This window comes from Mizuhopecten yessoensis, unplaced genomic scaffold (assembly GCF_002113885.1).
Source record: "Mizuhopecten yessoensis strain PY_sf001 unplaced genomic scaffold, ASM211388v2 scaffold5519, whole genome shotgun sequence".
Classification (NCBI taxonomy): domain Eukaryota; kingdom Metazoa; phylum Mollusca; class Bivalvia; order Pectinida; family Pectinidae; genus Mizuhopecten; species Mizuhopecten yessoensis.
The window spans coordinates 1293688-1299687 of NW_018406089.1; positions in this window are offsets into that span (position 1 = coordinate 1293688).

Here is a 6000-nt window from a genome sequence, read left to right on the forward strand (position 1 = left end):
ATAGAAGAATGATGGCTATTTTTATGTTAAAATAATTCTGTGAAATTGCCTCAAGCAGGCTTTCAGGCATCAAATTACATAGTACTTGTAAATGGTATTTTTTTAATGGTTCTAAATTTTTGCAGAAACAATTATTTTTCTTTCGAAACAATAAAACCCAAGAAATTAAAACGACATCATAAAAGTGAATATTAACCTGCTGTTTCTAAAAAAAGTAACACAGAGTCAATATCACAGTTCACCTTCACTCAGTTATGCTATCTGATCAATGAGGATGTAGGAAAGATGTGTCATCTAATATTGTAAGATAAAGACATTTACCCGGTAATCGGTATATGGTATAAATTGCTTTAACTTCAAAACCACCAACAGACATAATTGCACCTTAACTCATTAACCCCTGAAGACACATTTGAACTCTTCCAAATAAAAGATTGGAATATTTCATTATGAAATTTCAGGGGTAAAAATGAGTTAAACATTTTTTATAGATTTTCTGAAGTAGAAAAATGTTCTATATAATTATTATATTTGTCTGTATACTATTTAGTTATACAAGTGCTAGAGTTGACTTCATGTACTAATGATAAAATGCAATAAATGTACCATATTTGCCCTATAAACTTAAAAAGTAGGGATACCATTAACAGACATGGGCTTATTGATGGATAAATACACATACTTTCTACGTTACTAGAGGGAAACCAGAATTGAAGAGAGGTGGTGAACTGAAAAGCATTTCTTTTTTCAGATATAAGTGGAAGGGGCACTTATTGGAAATACACTTGAGATACATATAACAGTGAACATAGTATTAAATTAATTCTTAATTGGTGCTTAAGCAAATATCTTCTGTTTAAAGGCCTATGATTGACTTCAAAGTTTTCATATATTAACATTACTTTTTGATAATGATATGATTTACAATACTGTCTACTAGGAAATGTTTTGCTGCAGTTTCAGATTTGCCTTTTCCGCTCTCCGTAATCAGGTAAAATTTATCATTACAGCATATATAGGTAAACAGCATAATAAACATTGTCACTAAATGTGAAGGGCGAAATTAACTCTGGGCGAAAATTGATTCGCTAGGCAAAACCTTTCCTGGTATACAGTATGTAGAATACTGTCAGGATACATGCTTTAGTCGTTAGTCTATTTTTGCGCTTTTCGTGCTCTAAATCATGAGATAAATTAGGATTGCACTAGTACCTTGGTAAATTTCTGTATATTGTTTTCTATTACATATAATGCGAGTGTGCCAATTCATCAATGAGTTAATCTGTTCAGTTTTGATGATACGCTAACATTTGTTTGAGCTAAAATAAGTTTGTTTACAGTTTGTAGGAGTAGAGATCTTATTTGGAGATGATTTCATTTTTAGCTCACCTGGCCCTTCGTTTCCAGTTTGTTTGTTAGAATTTATTGTAGAAAGTTAAAGACTGTTTGAAACAGTATCTTATTTTGTGTTATATATTAATTCTATGTACCTGCTTTGCTTACAGATTTGTTGGATAACAATTTATTTTTTGTTCAAGTTTTCCTATTATCATACAGAGATAGTGTTGATTGTTAATGACGAGACCGGTGGTACATTACACGGAGTACTGGTATATATATCATGGTGAGATAGTGTTGATTGTCAATGACGAGACCGGTGGTACATTACACAGAGTACTGGTATATATATTCATAGTGACACAGAGTACTGGTATATATATCATGGTGACACAGAGTACTGGTATATATATCATGGTGACACGGAGTACTGGTATATATATCATGGTGACACGGAGTACTGGTATATATATCATGGTGACACGGAGTACTGGTATATATATCATGGTGACACGGAGTACTGGTATATATATCATGGTGACACGGAGTACTGGTATATATATCATGGTGACACGGAGTACTGGTATATATATCATGGTGACACGGAGTACTGGTATATATATCATGGTGACACGGAGTACTGGTATATATATCATGGTGACACGGAGTACTGGTATATATATCATGGTGACACGGAGTACTGGTATATATATCATGGTGACACGGAGTACTGGTATATATATCATGGTGACACGGAGTACTGGTATATATATCATGGTGACACGGAGTACTGGTATATATATCATGGTGACACGGAGTACTGGTATATATATCATGGTGATTGTTTGCCTTTAACCCTTAGAGTGCTACATTACACGGAGTACTGGTATATATATCATGGTGACTGTTTGCCTTTAGCCCTTAGAGTGCTACATTACACAGGGTACCGGTATATATCATGGTGACTGTTTGCGATTAAGAATGGAGTATTTGAAATTTCCATATGATAATAAAAAAATGTAAATTCTACAATATCGTTTTGTAATCTTGTTTTTCCAACAATGATACTTTGTTTTCCTTGCATTTTCCCTATAGTTTACATTGAAAAGTTAAAACTCCCTTTTGTAATCACTAAGCTTTTGAGCTAATAGCGTTAATATTTGAAGTTCAACACTAGTGAAAACTGTCTAGATTCACAGATGCATACCTAATGAAGGCTTCAAAAGACATTTTTGTCGAGTTTAGAGTGCTACAGACTTCTGTTTTTGATAACTGGAAGTTTACTTGCCAAATTGGTGAAGCAGGCGGGGAACACCCCCCGTCTTTTGACTCCATATAAATTAGTCATCACATATCAAAATCTACTGAAGCTAGACATTTTTCCAAAGTTCAATATCTGTAGATTTCTTGATAAAAAAATGTCAACAATTACACACTCTAATTACTCAGAGGCAATGTATTTAAATTTTTAGGTAGGGGTTATAATCATATGAAACACCTGCTGATTGGCTGATTTAGTTGTGTGGGTCCTTAAGAATCCAAATATTCCTAACGTTAGCTGTAATGTTTGAAATTCCTTATTCTATGGAAACGTGTCTGTAAACACCTATAAGTTATTTTCTTCTGTTTAGAAAGCATTGGATCATGATCAATGGCAGTTACGTTGATAAGTCTTCATTATTCTAACTGTGGTAAGAGAATGCTTGTGTGACCACCTCAATAAAGAGACCACCTGTGTTAACAGATCACTGTTAATGTTCCCCATTGTAATGATTCCTTTGTGAATTGAACCTGTATTAAAAGACTGTGTTAAAAAAGACCACCTGTATTAAGAGATAACCTGTATTACCAGCCCACCTGTATTAAGAGATACCCTGTATTACCAGACCACCTGTATTAAGAGATAACCTGTATTACCAGACCACCTGTGTTAAGAGACCATCTTTGTGACATCCCCAGGGTGGTCTCTTACTACAGGTTTGACTATGTGTTCTGAAGTCATCCAATGTATGTCCTTCTGATGTCAGTCTAATTGTTACTGCAGGATAAAAGTGATATTGAAGTTTTAATCGACCAGATACAGTTGATCCATGGTAATCCAGTCACCAGTTATTAAGATATTACGACATTCATTTTGTGTTTTCAGGAAAATCATTCTGTTCTATTCAGAAATATTTCAGTAAACTTGCTGTTAAACATGCTGCCTCCTATTTTGAACAAGGTTGGTCTGTATATCATTTCTAGGTGAAGGTTCTTGTGATAATCTTGAACAGGAAAAGGTTCCAGTGGGGATCCTGTATAGGCAAAAGTTCATGTGGGATCCTGTCCAGGCAAAGGTTCATGTGAGGATCCTGTCTAGGCAAAGGTTCATGTGAGGATCCTGTCTGGGTAAAAGTTCATGTGGGATCCTGTCTAGACAAAGGTTCCAGTGGGGATCCTGTCAAGGCAAAGGTTCATGTGAGGATCCTGTCTGGGCAAAGGTTCATGCGAGGAGCCTGTCTGGGCAAAGGTTCATGTGAGGATCCTGTCTGGGCAAAGGTTCATGCGAGGAGTCGGTCTAGGCAAAGGTTCATGTGAGGATTCTGTCTGGGTAAAAGTTCATGTGGGATCCTGTCTAGACAATGGTTCCAGTGGGGATCCTGTCAATGCAATGGTTCATGTGGGATCCTGTAAATGCAATGGTTCATGCTGGGATCCTGTCTAGGCAAAGGTTCATGTGGGGATCCTGACTAGACAAAGTTACATGTAGGGATCCTGTCTTGACAAAGGTACATGTGGGGATCCTGTCTAGACAAAGTTACATGTAGGGATCCTGTCTAGACAAAGGTACATGTAGGGATCCTGTCTTGACAAAGGTACAAGTGGGAATCCTGTCTAGGCAAAGGTTCATGTGGGGATCCTGTCTGGGCAATGGTTCATGTGGGTATCCTGTCTAGACAAAGGTACATGTAGGGATCCTGTCTTGACAAAGGTACATGTGGGGATCCTGTCTAGACAAAGTTACATGTAGGGATCCTGTCTAGACAAAGGTACATGTAGGGATCCTGTCTAGACAAAGGTACAAGTGGGAATCCTGTCTAGGCAATGGTTCATGTGGGGATCCTGTCTGGGCAATGGTTCATGTGGGTATCCTGTCTAGACAAAGGTTCATGTGAGGATCCTGTCTAGACAAAGGTACATGTAGGGATCCTGTCTAGACAAAGGTACATGTAGGGATCCTGTCTAGGCAATGGTTCATGTGGGGATCCTGTCTAGGCAATGGTTCATGTGGGGGATCCTGTCTAGGCAATGGTTCATGTGGGGATCCTGTCTAGACAAAGGTTCATGTGGGGATCCTGTCTAGACAAAGTTACATGTGGGGATCCTGTCTAGACAAAGGTACATGTGGGGATCCTGTATAGACAAAGGTACATGTAGGAATCCTGTCTAGACAAAGGTTCATGTGGGGATCCTGTCTAGACAAAGGTACATGTGGGGATCCTGTCTTGACAATGGTTCATGTGGGGATCCTGTCTAGACAAAGGTTCATGTGAGGATCCTGTCAAGGCAAAGGTTCCTGTGGGGGATCGTGTCTAGGCAAAGGTTCATATGGGGATCGTGTCTAGGCAAAGGTTCATATGGGGATCGTGTCTAGGCAAAGGTTCATGTGGGGATCCTATCTAGACAAAGGTTCATGTGTGGATACTGTCAAGGCAAAGGTTCATGCTAGGCAAGGGTTCATATGGGGATCCTGTCTAGGCAAAGGTTCATGTGGGGATCCTATCTAGGCAAAAGTTCATGTGGGGATCCTGTTTAGACAAAGGTTCATGTGAGGATACTGTCAAGGCAAAGGTTCATGTGGGGATCCTATCTAGGCCAAGGTTCATGTGAGGATCCTGTCTAGGCAAAGGTTCATGTGTGGATACTGTCTAGACAAAGGTTCATGTGAGGATACTGTCAAGGCAAAGGTTCATGTTGGGATCCTGTCTAGGACAAAGATTCATGTGTGGATATTGTCAAGGCAAAGGTTCATGTGTGGATATTGTCAAGGCAAAGGTTCATGTTGGGAGCCTGTCTAGGACAAAGATTCATGTGTGGATATTATCAAGGCAAAGGTTCATGTGTGGACATTGTCAAGTCAAAGGTTCATGTGGGGGATCCTGTCAAGGCAAAAGTTCAGGTGGGGATCCTGTCTAGGCGAAGGTTCATGTGTGGATATTGTCAAGGCAAAGGTTCATGTGGGGATTCCGTCTAGGCAAAGGTTCATTTGGGGATATTGTCAAGGCAAACATTCATGTGTGGATACTGTCAAGGCAAACGTTCCAATGGGGATCCTGTCTAGGCTAAAGGTTTATGTGTGTTTTGTCTAGGCCAAAGGTTCATGTGGATATCCTTTCTAGGCAAAGGGTAATGTGGGAATCTTGTAAATGCAATGGTTCATATTTGGATCCTGTAAATGCAATGGTTCATGCTGGGATACTGTCTAGGCAAAAGTTCTTATGAGGATCTTGTCTAAGCAATGGTTCCTGTGGGGATCCTGTCTAGGCAAAGATACATGTGGGGATCCTGTCTAGACAAAGGTACATGTGGGGATCCTGTCTAGACAAAGGTTCATGTTGGGATCCTGTCTACACAAAGGTTCATGTGGGATCCTGTCTAGACAAAGGTTCATGTGAGGAGCCT